This window comes from Helianthus annuus, chromosome 14, assembly GCF_002127325.2.
Source record: "Helianthus annuus cultivar XRQ/B chromosome 14, HanXRQr2.0-SUNRISE, whole genome shotgun sequence".
In the NCBI taxonomy this organism is placed as follows: Eukaryota; Viridiplantae; Streptophyta; class Magnoliopsida; order Asterales; family Asteraceae; genus Helianthus; species Helianthus annuus.
In genome coordinates, this window is record NC_035446.2 from 152,237,784 (window position 1) to 152,258,984 (window position 21,201).

Below are 21,201 nucleotides of genomic sequence, written 5' to 3' on the forward strand. Positions count from 1 at the left end.
ACTTCAGCACCCCTCGACACTCTAGTAGTAGCCACTACCCGCCACTACAAGAAGAAGGACCTTCAAGTCCTGTACAGGAGGCGAACTCCGCACCAGCTGCACCAACTTCGCCACCATTTGGGTATGACCACCCAATACCTGCGTACACGGGTCCAACGGCTTACAACCCGTTCGAACCATCTTCGCAAGCACATTACAACTACAACTACGAGCGCGACCCATATGTGGTAGCGACTAGGTATAATGCCCGCTATCCCGACGGAGCTCATGGAAACATGGGAGTACCGGACTACTCAGCTCATGGGTATCCAGCACCTCCCAAACCTCCAGTTCCGCAACAGGCGCCACAACCACGTTTCTCTCCTCCCGAACAAGAAGAAATACTCCACCGTTTGAGCCGTGTGGAAAGAGACTTCGAGGAAGAACGTAAGAGCCACCGAGGATTCCTCAAGGGCTTAGCAAACCTACTGAAGGGCAAGAAGAAGAAACGTGATCATTAGTCCTTATGTATGTTCTAAATGTAATGTTTATTTTAAAAGAAGTCCCTGCGTGGACGTTTATCGTATTTCAGTCCCTACGTGGACTTATCTTTTAGTCCCTGCATGGACACTTATCTTGTATTAGTCCCTGCATGGACTTGTCACTTATTTTAAACCTCTATGTAGGTATGTACTATTTAAAAGTCCCGTTTAGAGCGGTGTGTAATCGTATTAAAATTTTGGAATGTTATGTTATGAATTTCATTTTGTTATTACTATATATGAAATAAATCAAAATCATTTTTTTTATTTGATCTGCCTAAATAAAGAATCTTCAGAGTGAAACCTAGCCAGGTGTCTTTTAAGATCCGGCCAAGATGGTAAGACCTAATTAAAAGATTCTGATTCCCTGTTAACCTCTGTAAGCATGTTAACAAATCATGACAGATGTGATTCGTTAAAGTCACACACGCCATTCTTATACAAGAGTCCTCTAAAAGGATTCCAAAGCCTAAGTTAATGATATAGTAAATCATGGGTTAAATCATCAATAAAGATGATCACTCGTTTAAACATCCATTAGCGATATAGCGCCTACGGGCCGAACTATCAAACATCCATTAGTGATGTAGTGCCTACGGGCCAAACATGTAACGCCCTGCGTTTTCATAACTTCCCTATTTAGAAACCATTGCTTGAAATTCTATTTTTGGGGAAACCTTGTATTCTTGTGGTCGTTCCCTTCTTTGTAATCATTATCAAACCGAGACTTGGATCATTAATAAAGCTTGTATTTTGTTACGTTTATGTTATACGCATTCTATGTATACTCGTATGTTCGATTTGGTGAATCAATCGATGTTTAATCGTTATTCTTGGAAACTATGTGCGAAACTTGTAATTAATCTAAACTTATGCATTGAACATGTTTTGAACGAGAACGATACTTGGTTATGACATTTATGCGCTTAATTATACTTTGGTTTTGATTATCATGCTTAACTACACCTTATACTATGCTTTTGTATCAAAACAAGTCCCTAAACTCTCAAGATTGTACCTAAAAGGATCAAATACAAACTTCAGGGACTAAAGTGTAACAAAACGAAAGTTGGGAGACCCCTACCCGCCGCGTGACGCGAGGGTCCTAGACGTCACGCGACGCCCTTGTTTCGGCAGAAGGTGTGTTTCTTGAGCTGTTGTGCACGAAATCCAACTCTCCAACCTCACCCAATCACCTTTAATCCACCTCTAATCACCTCCAATCACCTTCTAACTCCTCCATTATAAATACCCACCTTCTCCAACCCATTTGACACTTTCACAACTCTCTAATCTTCACAAATTCACTCTCAATCTGCAGTAAATCTGAGTTTTGGACGGATTCTTGTAACTTCACTAAAGTGAGTGTAACTTGCTTATTTCTTAACCAAATCACTTGGTTCTTCTTCCTATTGCTTTGTTATGTCCTTGGGTTTGAATCCTTGGTTTTTCCTTGGAAGAATCATGCTTGGATTTGCCCTAAAATGGACTAAAACTTTCTGTTTTGTTTATTATTAATCAACAACTTGTTATTTCTTATCCAACTTGTGTCTAACACATCTCACACCAATGTCCTAATGCTTACAACCTCTCCTATGGTTGGGTAAGCTTAAAAACATGGTTGAGACACTTAAAATCAGAGGATTAAACCTCATAAACTTGGTGTTTTGATTAGGGTTTTAACCCACAAGTCATGTCAAACTTAAACTTTGATGCATGAGTGATTATGGAACAACTTGGATTGTCCAAACATACAATCCTCAAATGATTTGATGATTTCTCTTAGCTTATTTCATTTACCTACTTGTATAAACCTTAGTTCGTGACCCTCCTTGGTTGTTTTTACATCAAGTGTAGTGGTGAACATCTAAGGGGTATCTAAATGGAAGCTTGTCTTCCTACCCCATACATGACATCTATGACATAACTTGAGGTACCTAAATGAAGAATAAACCTTCTACCTCTTACTTGAATATCTAAAATATATATATATATATTCTACAAATTAAATAATATATATGTACATACACCTCTTTGATAATCATCTAAGGACCTAAACCTTGCCATGATTCTTATGAGTGTTCAACTCATGAAATCATTATAATCCTTGTGGTTACCAAGTGTCATGCAAGTGTTAAAGGGAAGATGAGTATTTTGATATTATATTCTATTACATTTTCGTGTCAGCTTAATTCCGAATCTTCCGAACTCCCCAAACTCATACGCTTTGTTTCTTTGTGTAGAAGAACAAGGTGCTCCAACTAGCTAACTCAACCACCAACTTGCTCTCGGATTCTCAAGTTTAAAGACTTGCAAACCGTGAGTATACTCGTACTTTTCCCCTTTTTACTTTTACCACTTTTTGGGGGTGTAACATGTTTACCTATTGAAACTTACACATGAACTTTTGTCTAAACACATGAACATTCCTATAACATGCTTGTATATGTGATGGCTTGATACTTTAAATTTGGGTGATTCTTATGTGTTGAACTTATCATTAACTTCGTACGAGCCAAACCTTGACATATGTAGCGCTATAGGATTAACGACCCGCCTCTACTGAAACTTTGGTTATGTCATGAGCAAGTTGCGTTTTCTTGGTTTGATATGTTAGACACATGCCATATTTAATGTTTATCTTGAATCGCATGCTTGCTATGAGGGATTGTTCACACTTTTATCTTATGCTATGTATGTACCAAACTTGTATACTCGCCTTTGCTTTTGCATTGAATTGTATTTTAAACATGTTACAGGTTGATGATGATGAAATGAAAGAGGTAGCACGATGCCTAGATACACACTTTAGACGTTAGGTTTAATATGTTGTATCGAATTTTGGTTATGTTGGTTTGTTATTTTGATTAAACTTGTTGTTATTTGGGATCTTGTATTGATGACTACTTGAAGTTTGGAAATGAAATTTGGATTATTAAATTATTGTCACAAATAGCGTTATGATGTCTCGAGCAATCTTCACACTTCGTCTCATCCCGATGTTTCCGCCATTGGTTGGGGTGTGACAGATTGGTATCAGAGCCATAACTATAGGGAATTAGGAAAAATTGCCATGCTTTTGCCCTAATCTATAGTTTTAGGAACTTTGTCTCTTATTTGTTGTTTAAAACTTTTGTACTCTACCATGCATGCTTCCTAGCTACACTTCTTGTTATTAAAACTTATGCGCCTTTCCTAAGGCTAACACGAATACACTTATGTTATTTCATACTCTTGTAACATCAACGAGACAACTTTACCAAAATAGGCGTGAAACCCACAATTTGGTAAACGACTCTCACTCTACCTTTAATCTATTTTTGCACGAAATTTCACCATTAAGCTAGGAGTGACATCCACGACTTAATGGTAATTTCCATTTCAACTCTAGTGGACCCTTGTCAAAGTGTCAAAATTTTATTTTGGCCGACAAGTACCAACCATATTTAGGGTACGAAATCGTCAAGTTAGGGGTGAAACCCGCATCTTGTCGATTAAGTCCCATTCCTTGATTTTTATTCTCGCCAAAGTCCCGAATGTTCCAATCATTTAGAGATGTGTAGTAACCGGAAGGGTAAGATACCGTTAATCGCTTCTCGACGAGAGTATCTTACTTATAGGCCAAAGCACAATATCTCTAAATCGAAAGGACTTTCGACCCACTTTGGAATTGTCGACGTTTCTCTACCCGAAACATTCCTATGTTTTATTGAGCCTCTCTTTTATGTATCTCAATTTATATGTGATTTTATACTTGAACGTTCATTCGTTTCGAAATGTCGTTTTAATCATTTCGCACGTTATCGCAATCATAAACAATAATAATTCTCATGAACAAACTAAATTTACAATGCTTTCGTTTATTTATTCATGTTATGCTATTCATGACTATGCTATATGAAACATCTAAACTTTTATGTTATGTGAATCAAATTGAAACCTTTTATGCTATGTGAATCAAATTTTTATGCTATGTGACCCTTTATGCTATGTAATCAATTTCGTTTTCTTAAACAAGCATTATGATCGAGTCTCACCTATTCCCTCTTTTCGAATTCAAATTATTTTTGAGATTTCATTTTCTACGCATATATCGTACAAATACTTTATCGTACATTTATACATTATTTACACGCATGATTTCACATAATTTTATTTATACCCCTTGTAACAATAAATGGAGACATATCATCAAGATGGGAGTGATTTCCTTAAATTGACGACTAACTCCGTTTCTTTTTCTCATCTTACAACGGCCTCGCCAACGTATTAGGGGTGATTCCCTTACCTAGGTGATCATTACCAATATTTTCCTTAATAGACTATATTACGTAAACAAGATCACGTTTATATATAAATCGTTTATCATTAGCCAAATCTCTATTTATTTCAGCATGCATTGTTTATATGAACAAATTCCTTATTCTACAATCTATTTTTTTATGTGGCTCACACACACAAAATTCTTAACCTTTACCATAAATGCTTATTCTTCGATTTTCAAAATTTACGAAATGCTACTTATCAACCTAGTTGGTTTAATAAATTCATTGCCCACGAAATTTTTTTATTCAACGTAACTATTGAAAAGACTAATCTTATGTCTTTAAACTAGAAAATTTCTATTTTCGATTAGGAATCAAACCAACTTTTACCCGCACACTTATATTTATATTTACACATTTATGTTAATTTTCATAATCATATCTATATCCATACGTTTTATATTATACTCGTGTTCCCAAATTATACATTTACATTATACTTATGTCCAAGTTTATATTCATATTAATACGATTATACTTACACTCACATTTATACAATTACGTCTACACTAATATTCATATTCATGTTTATACTCATACATTCTACTTATACCTATATCTGTGCAACTATGCTTAAACCTATATTCACTCTCATATATATTTTATTCATACTAAATTAATTATGATTACACTTATATTCATAGTGATACCCGCATTATACAATTTATGTTATACTCGTACTCATATATATACTCTCATTTATACGATTTATATTTGGGCTCACGTTCACTCATTTTTGTACTCACATTTCTACCCGCTTTTACACACGTTGTGCTTGTGCTCATACTCTTGTCATACGTTTTGGTATTTATGCTCACATGCGTACTCATATTAAACTTATACTATGCTCGTGATTTGTTCGTACTAAAAATTTATACTTTCGCACCCATACGCGAGCGAAACCCGAGGGATTCGCTTACGTTGTTATACTATTTGGAACACAAGCATGCTTATATGCTATGCCTCTATGCACGCAATCTTATTTTTAGAATTTATTTATACCTTAATTCATACGCAACTAGTACAAGTTATGCGGATCATGTGACGATCAATGTAATCGCGGGTGCACACGGGATTATAGTGATAGTCGTATGAGAACCATAGAGTGTACTATTGTGTATGGTAAGACACGGAACGTAACATGACACCGGATACGAAACGGACGTCACATGGTCAAAACATGGTGGATACGCCGCTGGTACTTCCTATATATAAGTGTTTTCACCATGTTACCAAACTCTCGTAAAACGTGCCATGAGAAATTCAGTGTTTTGAAGACCTTTTGGACCTTATACAAACTTTAAGCAACTCACAAACGCATTATATCCGATTACCCATGACGAGACTTCATCTTTAACACGCTACTTTCGTCTATCTACTACTTATATCATTCATATACATGCATTCGTTTATTAAGAATCAATCGTCCACTTCTATACTTCTAGTATCCTTCATTATTTTTGTCTTTTATATGAACCTCGTTGACATTTAAGTCTGTTAAACCGCCGTCCTATTCTTATTTCTTATATAGACGTACTTAGTAGACAGTTATCACTTTATTCAAAGTACTAGACTTTGTCGTTCTCCAAACTTCATACTTTTCAAAACGATTCAAATTTTCAAGGTCTCATTTCTTAATAATCACCTTATTGCCAAAACTTTTTCAAACCTTCCGTCTTCCTAAATTTCGGGACGAAATTTCCTAAAGGAGGGGAGACTGTAACGCCCTGCGTTTTCATAACTTCCCTATTTAGAAACCATTGCTTGAAATTCTATTTTTGGGGAAACCTTGTATTCTTGTGGTCGTTCCCTTCTTTGTAATCATTATCAAACCGAGACTTGGATCATTAATAAAGCTTGTATTTTGTTACGTTTATGTTATACGCATTCTATGTATACTCGTATGTTCGATTTGGTGAATCAATCGATGTTTAATCATTATTCTTGGAAACTATGTGCGAAACTTGTAATTAATCTAAACTTATGCATTGAACGTGTTTTGAACGAGAACGATACTTGGTTATGACATTTATGCGCTTAATTATACTTTGGTTTTGATTATCATGCTTAACTACACTTTATACTATGCTTTTGTATCAAAACAAGTCCCTAAACTCTCAAGATTGTACCTAAAAGGATCAAATACAAACTTCAGGGACTAAAGTGTAACAAAACAAAAGTTGGGAGACCCCTACCCGCCGCGTGACGCGAGGGTCCTAGACGTCACGCGACGCCCTTGTTTCGGCAGAAGGTGTGTTTCTTGAGCTGTTGTGCACGAAATCCAACTCTCCAACCTCACCCAATCACCTTTAATCCACCTCTAATCACCTCCAATCACCTTCTAACTCCTCCATTATAAATACCCACCTTCTCCAACCCATTTGACACTTTCACAACTCTCTAATCTTCACAAATTCACTCTCAATCTGCAGTAAATCTGAGTTTTGGACAGATTCTTGTAACTTTACTAAAGTGAGTGTAACTTGCTTATTTCTTAACCAAATCACTTGGTTCTTCTTCCTATTGCTTTGTTATGTCCTTGGGTTTGAATCCTTGGTTTTTCCTTGGAAGAATCATGCTTGGATTTGCCCTAAAATGGACTAAAACTTTCTGTTTTGTTTATTATTAATCAACAACTTGTTATTTCTTATCCAACTTGTGTCTAACACATCTCACACCAATGTCCTAATGCTTACAACCTCTCCTATGGTTGGGTAAGCTTAAAAACATGGTTGAGACAATTAAAATCAGAGGATTAAACCTCATAAACTTGGTGTTTTGATTAGGGTTTTAACCCACAAGTCATGTCAAACTTAAACTTTGATGCGTGAGTGATTATGGAACAACTTGGGTTGTCCAAACATACAATCCTCACATGATTTGATGATTTCTCTTAGCTTAGTTCATTTACCTACTTGTATAAACCTTAGTTCGTGACCCTCCTTGGTTGTTTTTACATCAAGTGTAGTGGTGAACATCTAAGGGGTATCTAAATGGAAGCTTGTCTTCCTACCCCATACATGACATCTATGACATAACTTGAGGTACCTAAATGAAGAATAAACCTTCTACCTCTTACTTGAATATCTAAAATATATATATATATTCTACAAATTAAATAATGTATATGTACATACACCTCTTTGATAATCATCTAAGGACCTAAACCTTGCCATGATTCTTATGAGTGTTCAACTCATGAAATCATTATAATCCTTGTGGTTACCAAGTGTCATGCAAGTGTTAAAGGGAAGATGAGTATTTTGATATTATATTCTATTACATTTTCGTGTCAGCTTAATTCCGAATCTTCCGAACTCCCCAAACTCATACGCTTTGTTTCTTTGTGTAGAAGAACAAGGTGCTCCAACTAGCTAACTCAACCACCAACTTGCTCTCGGATTCTCAAGTTTAAAGACTTGCAAACCGTGAGTATACTCGTACTTTTCCCCTTTTTACTTTTACCACTTTTTGGGGGTGTAACATGTTTACCTATTGAAACTTACACATGAACTTTTGTCTAAACACATGAACATTCCTATAACATGCTTGTATATGTGATGGCTTGATACTTTAAATTTGGGTGATTCTTATGTGTTGAACTTATCATTAACTTCGTACGAGCCAAACCTTGACATATGTAGCGCTATAGGATTAACGACCCGCCTCTACTGAAACTTTGGTTATGTCATGAGCAAGTTGCGTTTTCTTGGTTTGATATGTTAGACACATGCCATATTTAATGTTTATCTTGAATCGCATGCTTGCTATGAGGGATTGTTCACACTTTTATCTTATGCTATGTATGTACCAAACTTGTATACTCGCCTTTGCTTTTGCATTGAATTGTATTTTAAACATGTTACAGGTTGATGATGATGAAATGAAAGAGGTAGCACGATGCCTAGATACACACTTTAGACGTTAGGTTTAATATGTTGTATCGAATTTTGGTTATGTTGGTTTGTTATTTTGATTAAACTTGTTGTTATTTGGGATCTTGTATTGATGACTACTTGAAGTTTGGAAATGAAATTTGGATTATTAAATTATTGTCACAAATAGCGTTATGATGTCTCGAGCAATCTTCACACTTCGTCTCATCCCGATGTTTCCGCCATTGGTTGGGGTGTGACAAAACATATTGTCATGATAAGGCAAAAGACAGTGGTGGTTTAAGACTCCCTGTCAGAAGGAGTAAAAGGACTACGGTTCAAACCTTCATAACTTGATTCTCCGAAATCTCGGCTAAATATTATAATAACGTCCTCGAGACTAGGCTTTTATGCCGCTAGCAATATTAATTGTGATTAGGATAAGTATGTTCAAATCCTAAATATAAAGTGAGTAACAAATTAACCGGATATGGTCTTCGTTACCATGGTTAATGAATTGCCATAAAAGACAATTCAATGATAAACTCCTAAATAGAATTTTCATTATCTTTTGCAGCAGATACAAGCTACTATGGCGAATCCAAATGGAGGAAGTAGTCATACAAATGAAGATGATTATGATAATGCCCAAATAAATTTAACGGGCGCTCAACTCAAGGCTCTTGTCGACAACGCTGTGCAAGCAGCTCTAGATCGACAATATACAGAATCTCGAAGCAGAACAGTTTCCAAACCACCATCAAAGCCAAAGACACACTCAAAAACCCACAGCAAACCACTATCCAAACCCAAGAAAGACGACGATAACCACTCGTCCAAGCCCAAGAAGGACGACGACAATCACTCGTCGAATGAAAATAGTGTTCGTCGCGAAAGGGAGTATACTGATGCTTCCCGTGCCAGGGGCTGCACATACAAGTACTTCGTATCTTGTAAACCCCGAGACTTTACGGGGGAGAAGGGTGCCGTCGAATGTATGACATGGTTGGATGAGATGGACACAGTGGTGGACATCAGTGGCTGCGCGGAAAGGGATGTAGTGAAGTTTGTGTCGCAGTCGTTTAAGGGCGATGCCCTAGCTTGGTGGAGGGCGCTGGTTCAGGCCTCGGGAAAAGCTGTGCTTTACAGCATGACGTGGGAGGAATTCGTTTCTCTCATCAGAGAAAATTACTGCCCTCAGCATGAGGTGGAGAAGATAGAGTCCAATTTTGTGTCATTGGTGATGACAAATCTGGACTGCCAGGCCTACTTGACGAGCTTCAATACGATGTCTCGCTTGGTTCCTTATCTAGTCACCCCGGAACCAAGGAGGATTGCTCGTTTTATCGGGGGGTTAGAACCCGCGATAAAGGCTAGTGTGAAGGCCTCTCGGCCAACGACCTTCAGGTCTGTGACTGACCTCTCTTTGTCCCTCACAATGGACGCGGTCCGACTGAGATCGCAGAGGAACAAAGAGGCCGAAAAGAGGAAGCGTGAGGATGATACCTCGCGGAGGTCGGGAAAGAAGCACCGTGGGAACGGTGATGGCAAGAGAGGAACAGAGGCGAGAAAAGAAGGGCAACAAACCGGAGAGAAGCCCAAGTGCAAGAACTGCCAAAAATTCCACTTTGGGAAATGCAGGTTTGGGCCGAACTCACAGTCCCAGTCAAAGACGCATACTTGTGGACTGTGCAAGTCCAAAGACCACAAGACTGTGGACTGTAAGAAGATTAAAGACGCGACCTGCTACAACTGTAGTGAGAAGGGGCACATCAGGAGCAACTGCCCCAAGCTCGCCAAGAAGACCAAGGAAACCAAAAAGAATAACGCTAGAGTCTTCAAAATGGATGTGAAGGAAGCGTTGCAGGACGACAACGTAATCACAGGTACTTTTCTCGTGAATAATATATTTGCAAGAGTACTTTTCGATTCAGGCGCTGATAAATCCTTTGTAGACCAAAAATTTGCAAACTGTTGAATATGCCTGTCAAAACCCTAAATGTGAAATACGAGGTAGAGCTAGCAGACGGCACAATAGAAACCGTCTCCACTATATTAGATGGATGTATTATATCCATTAAGAACCATTCTTTTCCTCTATCTCTACTTCCCTTTAATCTAGCTGGTTTTGACATCGTTCTGGGCATGGACTGGTTAGCGCACAACCAGGCCCAGATAGTCTGCAATAGAAAACAAATTGTGCTAAAAACCCCGACTGGTGAATCGCTCACCGTTCGAGGGGATACGCAGTATGGATTGCCCGAGAACGTAACTATGCTCAAAGCTTCAAGATGCTTAAAAAGAGGCTGTGTCATCTACAGGCACAAGTGATTATTGAAGAACCCAAACAAAGGATAGAAGACATTCCTGTCATTTCGGAGTATCCAGAAGTTTTCCCCGAAGATCTACCTGGGTTGCCACCAGATAGGCAGGTGGAATTCAGAATAGATATCATTCCTGGAGCAACTCCTATTGCTAGAGCACCCTACAGGCTAGCACCGACTGCAATGAAGGAATTGAGGACCCAGCTGGATGAACTGTTGGCAAAGGGTTTCATTAAACCGAGTTCATCTCCCTGGGGAGCACCTGTCCTGTTTGTGAAGAAAAAGGACGGATCGATGCGTCTGTGCATCGATTATCCTGAACTTAATAAAGTCACGATAAAGAATAGACACCCATTGCCAAGGATCGACGATTTGTTCGATCAATTGCAAGGGGCTAGCTATTTCTCGAAGATCGACTTAAGGTCGGGCTACCATCAGCTGAAGGTCAGAGATGAAGACGTGCATAAAACAGCATTTAGGACTCGCTACGGTCACTATGAGTTCCTAGTGATGCCTTTTGGGCTCACAAATGCACCGGCTGCGTTCATGGATCTCATGAATCGCGTCTGTAAGCCGTACTTGGACAAATTTTTCATCGTATTCTCGACGACATTCTTATCTATTCAAGGAATAAAGCCGACCATGAGAAACACCTACGATGTATTCTCGAATTGCTGCATCGTGAGAAACTTTATGCCAAATTCTCTAAATGTGAATTCTGGCTACGAGAAGTCCAATTTCTTGGACATGTCGTAAGTAAGAGTGGTATCCAGGTGGATCCCGCAAAGGTAGAGGCGGTCATGAATTGGCAAGAGCCAAAGACGCCCACAGAGATCCGTAGTTTCCTGGGATTGGCAGGATACTACAGAAGATTCATTGAGAATTTCTCAAGGATTGCTGCGCCCTTAACTTCTCTAACCAAGAAGAAGGAAAAGTTTATTGGGGCCCTAAGCAGCAAGAATCCTTTGATATTTTGAAACAAAGGCTGAGCAACGCTCCTGTGTTGACGCTGCCGGAAGGCACCGAAGAGTTCGTAGTCTACTGCGACGCGTCACACACTGGCATGGGGTGTGTGCTCATGCAGAAAGGCAAAGTGATTGCCTATGCTTCAAGACAGTTGAAGGTGCACGAAAAGAATTACACCACCCATGACTTGGAGCTGGGTGCCGTTGTATTCGCACTAAAACTGTGGAGGCATTATCTATACGGAATCAAGTTTGTGATCTATTCAGATCACAAAAGCCTTCAACATTTATTCAATCAGAAAGAGCTAAACATGAGGCAACGCCGTTGGATGGAAACCTTGAATGATTATGACTGTGAGATCAGATACCATCCCGGCAAGGGGAATATAGTCGCTGATGCCCTGAGCCAGAAAGAAAGGATGAAACCCATCCGAATCAATGCTAGGAGGATGGAAGTAAAGAATAACTTGATTGAAAGGATATTAGCTGCACAGCGAGAGGCTGTGTTAGAAGCTAATTATCCTAAGGAAAAGTTAGGAGTAACTGAGGAGCAGTTGACTCTTAGCAAGGATGGAATCCTGCGACTGAATGGATGAATATGGGTTCCTATTTACGGAGGACTACGAGATGTTATCCTCCAGGAAGCCCATAGTTCCAAATATTCTGTCCATCCTGGAGCAGATAAAATGTATCAGGATTTAAAGGCAAATTATTGGTGGATAGGCTTGAAAAAGTCTGTAGCCGCCTATGTAGCCAAATGCTTAACTTGTGCGCAAGTCAAGGCTGAGCATCAAAAGCCATCTGGCTTGCTACAACAGCTTGAACTTCCTGAATGGAAATGGGAGTGTGTAACTATGGATTTTATCACCAAGTTACCAAAAACGAGCAAAGGAAACGATACAATATGGGTTATAGTCGATCGACTGACTAAGTCAGCTCATTTCTTACCCATCAAGGAGACTTATAGCTCCGATACATTGACCCAGTTATATGTTGATAAGATTGTCGCCTTACATGGCATACCTGTGTCTATTATCTCTGACAGGGATACTAGATACACGTCTCATTTCTGGAAGAGTTTCCAACAATCTTTGGGCACACGTTTGAATTTCAGTACGGCTTATCATCCTCAGACAGACGGTCAAAGTGAGCGTACTATTCAAATGTTAGAAGACATAATGTGAGCATGTGCTATCGATTTAGGTGGTAGTTGGGATAAGAACCTACCCCTAATCGAATTCTCCTACAACAATAGCTACCATACCAGCATAAAGGCTGCGCCTTTCGAGGCATTATACGGTAGAAAGTGTAGATCGCCTGTTTGTTGGGCGGAAGTGGGAGAGGTCCAATTGTCAGGACCAGAGATAGTTTTCGAAACAACGGACAAGATTGTCCAGATTCGGGAACGTCTCAAGGCTGCCCGTGATAGGCAGAAAAGCTACGCTGATCCAAAGCGTAAGGATTTTCACTTCGAGGTAGGTGAAAAAGTGCTACTAAAAGTATCACCCTGGAAGGGGGTGATGCGTTTCGGTAAGAAGGGTAAACTGAGCCCGAGATACATAGGACCTTTCGAGGTTATCGAACGTGTCGGGTCAGTTGCCTATAAATTGAACTTACCAGAAGAGCTCAATGGAATTCATAATGTGTTCCACATCTGCAATCTAAAGAAGTGCTTCGCTGATGAATCATTAGTGATCCCACACACAGATGTGCATATAGATGAGAGCTTGAAGTTTGTGGAGAAGCCATTGTCGATTGAAGACCGACAGGTGAAAAAGCTCCGAAGAAAACATGTGCCAATAGTTAAAGTTAAATGGGATGCCCGGAGAGGTCCCGAATTCACGTGGGAAGTTGAATCCACGATGAAAGAGAAATATCCCTATTTGTTTGAGTAAATCTCGGGTCAAGATTAATTTTAAGGGGGTGAGGATGTAACACCTCGAAATTTTGTGTCCAATAATGTATTGACACGTGTCTTAAGTTTACACGTGGCGTATTATATTTAATAAAGGACTAATGTTGACAAACCTTGAAAGTGTGTAAATTCGAGGGTTATAAATGTCAAACAAGGGTGAGTATACTATATAGTAACCCTAAACGATGCTCGTACCTTCAAGCGAATAAATCATGGATCGTACGGAAGCGAAACGCGGAAGAAAGTGAGAGATTACAAGTTGCGGGGGATTAACTATGTCAACATGTTTAATTATACCTCTGAGTGACCCTTTGACGTACCCGAGGCTTTGTAACAGTAAAATACGCTCACTAGAATATACTGTATAAATTCCGCGAAGTTCCGTTTTAAAACGAGAAAGTTATGATCAAATTCGTACGAGAAGGGTTAAAAGCGTCAACAATGAAAGTTAAGGCTTTCCGAATAATTAACAAGATAACCGGGGACTTAACAATGCGGGTAAATAACACGAGGCCCTTAGCTGTAAATAATCAAGGGCCAAATCGCAAAGTTACCCCTTCAAACCCGAAAGGTCAGATTAATAATTACAGAAGATTTCGTTATTAATTACCAGATTCTAGTCATGATTACAAAAGATTTAAAAATCCTGAAAAACAAACCTCTCGCGGGCCGCGTAAAGGTTTGGGTTAAGTTGAGGCGGGCCGCGAGCCTCCTGGTTGAACGCGTCTGATTTTAAACTTCAGGCGGCCCGCGTAAAAAGTGCATGGTTCTTCCATGCGGGCCGCGTGAGACGCCCAGATGCAGAATGTTTGGACAGACTTGCCTTTTGAGCTAGTGAACGACCAAATGAGCAATAAGTGAAGCATGGGTGCCCTCTACTTGCCTCCTAGCATCAAGGGCCACCTGCCCATCATCCATACTCACTTGTAGACTGATGTGTGATGATCTAGAGGCCTTTCTTGCACTATAAATAAGCATGCTTGGTTCACAACTAAATCACACTTCAAAACACACCTAATGCTCATTTCTCAAGCTCCCAAGCTTTCTTCTAACATTCCTAAGTCGTGCACAAGTCTCTGTAAGTATGCCAAACCTTCTATGGCCTTGTTTTTGCTTAGTTTAGCCTAAAAGTCAATCCGTCGTAACTAACGATTGACTTTGCGATAAATCACGAATGGTTCAGTGAATTGTCGAATCAAAAGTAGTTATGTGTTGGTATTTATGTGGGTAATAAACCTATAAAAGGGTTCCCACTGATCACCACTCTAACTAGTTCAAATGTCGAGTCAAACGCATGCTTAAAAAGTCAACAGAAAGCCGTTTTTGCGAATATTGCATAATCTGTAATGTATATGCTATGAAACCTGTTTTGATGATCATAAAACATGATATTAGGTATATAAACTTGTCGAAACTCGTTTGATTCGGCCATTTGATATATTGACCCAGTTCGGAGCCGAATGTCGCAAAAGTTTGACTTTTGCTTTGACTTCAGTTCTGACCCGTTTTAGTACAATGTAGATATGCCTTAGGACTCTCTTAGGACCAGGTCACGTGATGGTATCACCCTCTGTGACCGGTTCGTTGTTTGTCCGAGTCTTTTACGCATTTCCGTTAATTACTTAAAAGTTGACCGTAACGCCCTTTTTAAAATAAAACGAGTATTCGGACACGTGAAGGGACCATAAACTTGCTTACTAAATTCTAAGCATGTCCCTAAAGTTTCACGCCAATCCGAGGTCTAGAATGGGAGTTATGCTAAATAGCGCATTTATAAGAAACTTTTGTAATAAACGGCGCAATTAGCATAACGCCTACCTAAACCAAGATTTCGTCACCAAAACTTTTACCCACTGTAGTAAAATAATATTTTGGGATTTTTAATTAATTTTAACCTGCTCATAATCTGCGGTTATGGCTACGGTTCGGTAAATACCGAATATGCCCTTTTCGGCCAAAACTTGAGTTCTACAAGGTCTTTTGACCCGATTCCAGTTGCTACTGATTTTAAATAATAAATAAGATATTTTAGACTTATCAAACTGATCGGGAAACTCAGGTTTCCTGTAGAACTCAGAAATCCCTTTAAAAGTCTTTAAAATGACCGGAAAACCCCTACGGGGCGTATAATGAACTAAAACTCGATACGGGCATTATGGAAGGTATCCTACTGATACCACAACCTCTTTAAAGTATATTATTGACTTAGGAAAACAGTGTAGGACTCCTACGGTTACCCGTTGCGCCTATTGCGCGCACGGTTCGATTTATGTAACTAGTTTACATAAATTAGTCGATACGGGTCAAACCATATCATTTTGACCCCAAAATCCAGAGTGTGAATATTAAACCCATATAAAACAAGTCTCCGAACTTGTTGGGTCAGAATCACGTTCCATTCTCGGTTTTCGCCTTACACGCGATTAAACCGTATCTATCCCTCGAAACTAACCGGTCTAGGCTACGGCTAATATAAAGACCCGTTAGGATTCTAATAGGTTATTTTAAAACCTTCGTTCCAGAATAAGGAGCCCCAGTAAAAGATATCTGTGATTTAACTAATTAAGGACAATACTTGCAAAGGTAAATACTTTTAACTTATTTTCCCTTATACGGGCTTGGGTTACGGTATATAAAATACCGCTTGATTTAGCATCAAATCTTCCATCGCTTAGGTGGTTAATTGAATAATTTGATCGGCTCATTTAAACAGTCTTGTTACTTAAAAGCCTTTGGGGGGTTAATGACCATGTCCCGGATATCCTAGGCATCATTTTACGAAATGGCCACGACTTTGACAGTCGGGTGTAGGCGTACACCCGGTATTATGTCTATACTATTAAAAGACGTAGCCGATGGTTTACCCACCTCGGTTTTACGCAATGTGGTGTGTCTATTGATCTTTAACCCGGACAGGATCCGGGCTACTGAACGCATAGAAGGAACATGTAATTCGTTCACAAGATTGTAATTTTAAATAATTCTCCCAAGTTATAAAAGTGTTTGTGCCTCGTGCATTCAAATCAGTTTTAATAAACATTTTTCAAAAGTGTCGGTTGAATGTATTTACCAGTGTAAACTGACGTATTTTCCCAAAAAGACTAAGTGCAGGTACTACACGTAATCGGCTGGCAATAGCTCCTTAGCATCTTAAGAAGTCTCGCAAGCTTGATGTCTTATCTGTTGAACAATATTTTATTTATTTTGATCCCTTCTGTGGATACTATTCAACTACTTGTGATACATTGATATTACAGTAAATGTTTGAATTATATTTATCTTTATGCTTCCGTTGTGCATTTATATATTGTGGTTTGACTATATTGTTGCCAACTACGTCACGATAATCCCCCACCGGGCCCACCGGTGATACACGTGGAAATCGGGGTGTGACAATTTATCTGTTTATTTCGAAAATTATATCCATTAATAATGATAACAGATTTCGAAAAAAACTTAAGTATATAAAATAGATTGAAACAGAAACAAACACCCTATAATCTGAATTCATTCCAAAACTAAGGGAATTTTCGAATTTTCTGATGAACAAGTGATGAACCCTAAAACAAAACTTAATCATTTTATCCGAAATCTGGAAATTTATTAATCAATTTCTTGAACATTATGATTTCGGAACAGTAATAATGGACATGATTTCGGAACAGAAAAATTTCTTTATGAATTTTCATCCGAAATGCATTCGAGATGATGAAATCAGATCCGAGATGATCCGGAATGGAATTTCGGATGCAATTATTTGAAAAACTCATCTGTGATGCATCCGAGATGGTGATTTCGGATGACAGAAAACGGTTTTTTTATTATGGTTTTCAATTCTGTTTTCCAGTTTTATTCCAGATTTACGGATACAAAAACATAACCGACTAATCAACATATGCTCTGATACCACATGTTGATCAGTTCTGTTTAGACATAATGGAAAACATGAAAACATACCTTTGATTGCATCAGCACAGGCCAACATAGAATCCAGATGGAGACGCAGCAACAGCGCTTGACATGATTGTCAGATTGATCTGGTTTTTCCTTAGGGTGCAATCTAATGATGGTGATGAGAAAAACCGACAAGGGAGATCGGTTGGGAGAAAGAGATCGATTGATGTTATGAACTAATTAGGTTATGTGTCTAACCTTAGAACCTCTACATAAGTCTCCTTATATATGCACCGAAGAGGAAACCCTAATTAGTTAATAAGGGTAATTAGGCCCATCAACAATTACCAACTAATTATTTAATAGGATTGTTATATATTTCGATCCATATAATGTAAATGATTATAATGGCTACTAGATTAAATATAACATAAAATATATTTAATCTTACAAAAATATCCCAAATAGTCGTTTGATTCAAACTTGAACGACCTTCGACGATGGTGTGGGATCAGAAAGCAAGAGGCGAGTATAGTCGCCCCCTATGGATTTATTTTAATGTATCGTGACTTATAATTTTACTTTATACTTAATTTATTAGTATAATGATCATGATGGTCATGATATAAAAAGAGGCAGAATTTAAATGTGAAATACGACAATGCTAAATGAACCATTTTTTAACTTGGTTTCGTGCCCCTTGGTTATAAATTAATCGAACGGTTAGAATCGACCAGGACAACCATATAAATCAAAGACCGACTTTTGAGTTTAAAAAAAGATGTTGCTTGGGACCCTACACTTATAGGGCACCCAAAATTCTTTAGGATTCGAACTTGGAATTGGACATAATTTGATCTGCTTACTGAAATTTGTATGGATTGAAAATCAAATTGTTTTTAAAGATCAAACATTTATGTAACTATGTTTGAGCTAGTTCCTTTGTTTATTTATGTATGCGCAAATATGAGGAAAGACGTAGTAGTGTCAAATGTTGTTGCTAATCCCTCGGTTTATGCCATTTTCAACTAACGAATCCACCCTTGACAAACATTGGGAAATCAACGTCAAATCTCAAACAACTTGGGTATTTGTGGATCAAAAATTGCTCGGGTCTCAATGTCGAGAAAATGCAGTTAATGTGGCTATCTCCTGGTGTAATGTATGTAACTTTGGTGTGGGCGAACGCATTGTTAGTCTGAATGGTATAAATAAAATTATGTTTGTTTTGACCGTTAAAAAATTCTACATGTTAATCTTGGTGTAATTGTAATTGCTGACATTCATTTTTTTTACAAAAGGTAAACACTTTTGGAAATCGTCAGATAGAGATATATTTTGTCGGCTCAACAATGTTTTTTTCGGATGTATTTTTTTTTTTAACAGCATCTCGATCAGGGCTATACATGAACAAAGCTCGGTTGAAGTGGGATTCGAACCTGAGCACTCCCAAGCAGGAACCCACAAGGTAGTAAACCTTCCCACCTCCATTGCAACCACTAGGCTACATCATTGGCTTTTTTTCTCCGGATGTATTACCTTTGAAAACGGTTCATTTATTATGTATGGTGTCACAATAACGTGTAAATGTTACATGTGCTATATAAATGAACCATCATTAATTATATTTCTACAATTATTAATACAATCTAAGGCCACTCGGTGAGGGGCTCGGCTTAACCCGTCCTGGCCCGTCGCCTAGCCTCAACACGATCCCGAGTTCACCAGCGTCGTCGTAATCGTCCCACCCCAGACGGTGAGGACAGGCACTAAATGACAAAATTTTTGACCGTTTGAAGGAGCTAGCCGTTATTATTTTTTTAATCTTACTTTATAAATATACACCTTTATTCTCCCATTTTTAACCCAAAATCTTTCCAGTCTCTCTCATTTTTATACACCATCATACTTTATAAAAATTTAGTCATGTCTTCTTCATCTTCATCGTGGTGTTCGTCATCTTTGGGTGAGGGCGAATTATTTTTTGCAAACTTCATTATGCACACAACGCAGATGATCATGAAGGAGGACGAAGAGGCAGAAACGTCGTCACAACCGCAAACTAGGGCCACCGCCTTAAACCGAGACCTAAAAGGTATTTTATTTTTTTAGTGCATCTTTATTTAAATTTAATAATGTATTAATTTTTTCAGTATTAATAATGAATTAATTTTTTTTCGTTGTTAATATATAGCCGGCCATGATAATTTAGTGGCCGATTATTTGCCGACGAACCTGTGTACACGGACGCGATGTTTAGACGTCGGTTCCGAGTCGTCGACTGTTCTTACTTATCGCAGACGACTTGGCGCAGTCTGATCCATTTTCACACTACGATACAACGCTAGGGGCCGTAGCAGATTCACCACTTTACAGAAATGTACGTCGGCCATTCGTCAACTGGCATACGGGACGACACCCGATTCTTTGGACGAGTATTTAAGGATGTCTGAAAGAACTGCACGTGAATATTTGCACAGGTTTTGCGAATGGATAGTGAAGTTATGTAGCAAGAAATATATGCGGAAACCAAACACAAACCATTATTACTAAAGCTTTAGGTTGTAACAGTAGAATGTATATCCAACAAACCCAACCAGTTTAATTTTTCGTTTTCTAAAGCTGGAGTAGTTATGGGCGGAGCTATGCATAGGTTGAGGGGTAGCCTCTACTACCCTTCAACTTTCTTGGTGAAATACATTTATAGTGCATTTTTTCTTCTTTGTTTTATGTATCGGCTATTTCGGAACGATAACATTATAGCCCGCGCTACCACTCAGCTTTTTTTCTAGATCCACCATTGAGTAGTTAAAACCATTTTAAACGACAATTCTTTTACTCCTAAATACCACCTGATCTAGGGGTGTGCAATAACCGAACCGTTAACCGAACTTAACCGAAACCGAATTAACCGAAAGTCGGTTAACAGATATTTTTTTTACCATCGGTTAACCGAAATTAACCGAACCGAAACAAATCATTTATATTTTTATATATTTCTAGCTTTTATACCTCTATTTCATGTATTTCATGTTTTATACTTTCATTTCATGTAATAATACCCCTATTTCATTTATTTATGCCGTCATTTCATTTACTTATACATTTAGTTCATTTATTTATACCTCCATTTTATGTATTTAAACATCTATTCATACATTTATACCTTCATTTTACATCCATTTCATGTATTTATACATCTATTTCATGTATTTATACCCCCATTACATGTATTTCTAAGCAAAAAAATTAGCCCTTGTTTGAATTCGTTATTAACCGAAAATTAACCGAACCGAACCGAAAACCGACAAATTAAACGAATTAACCGAACCGATTAACCGACGACTTTGGTTACGGTTACGGTTACGGACAATGCTAATAA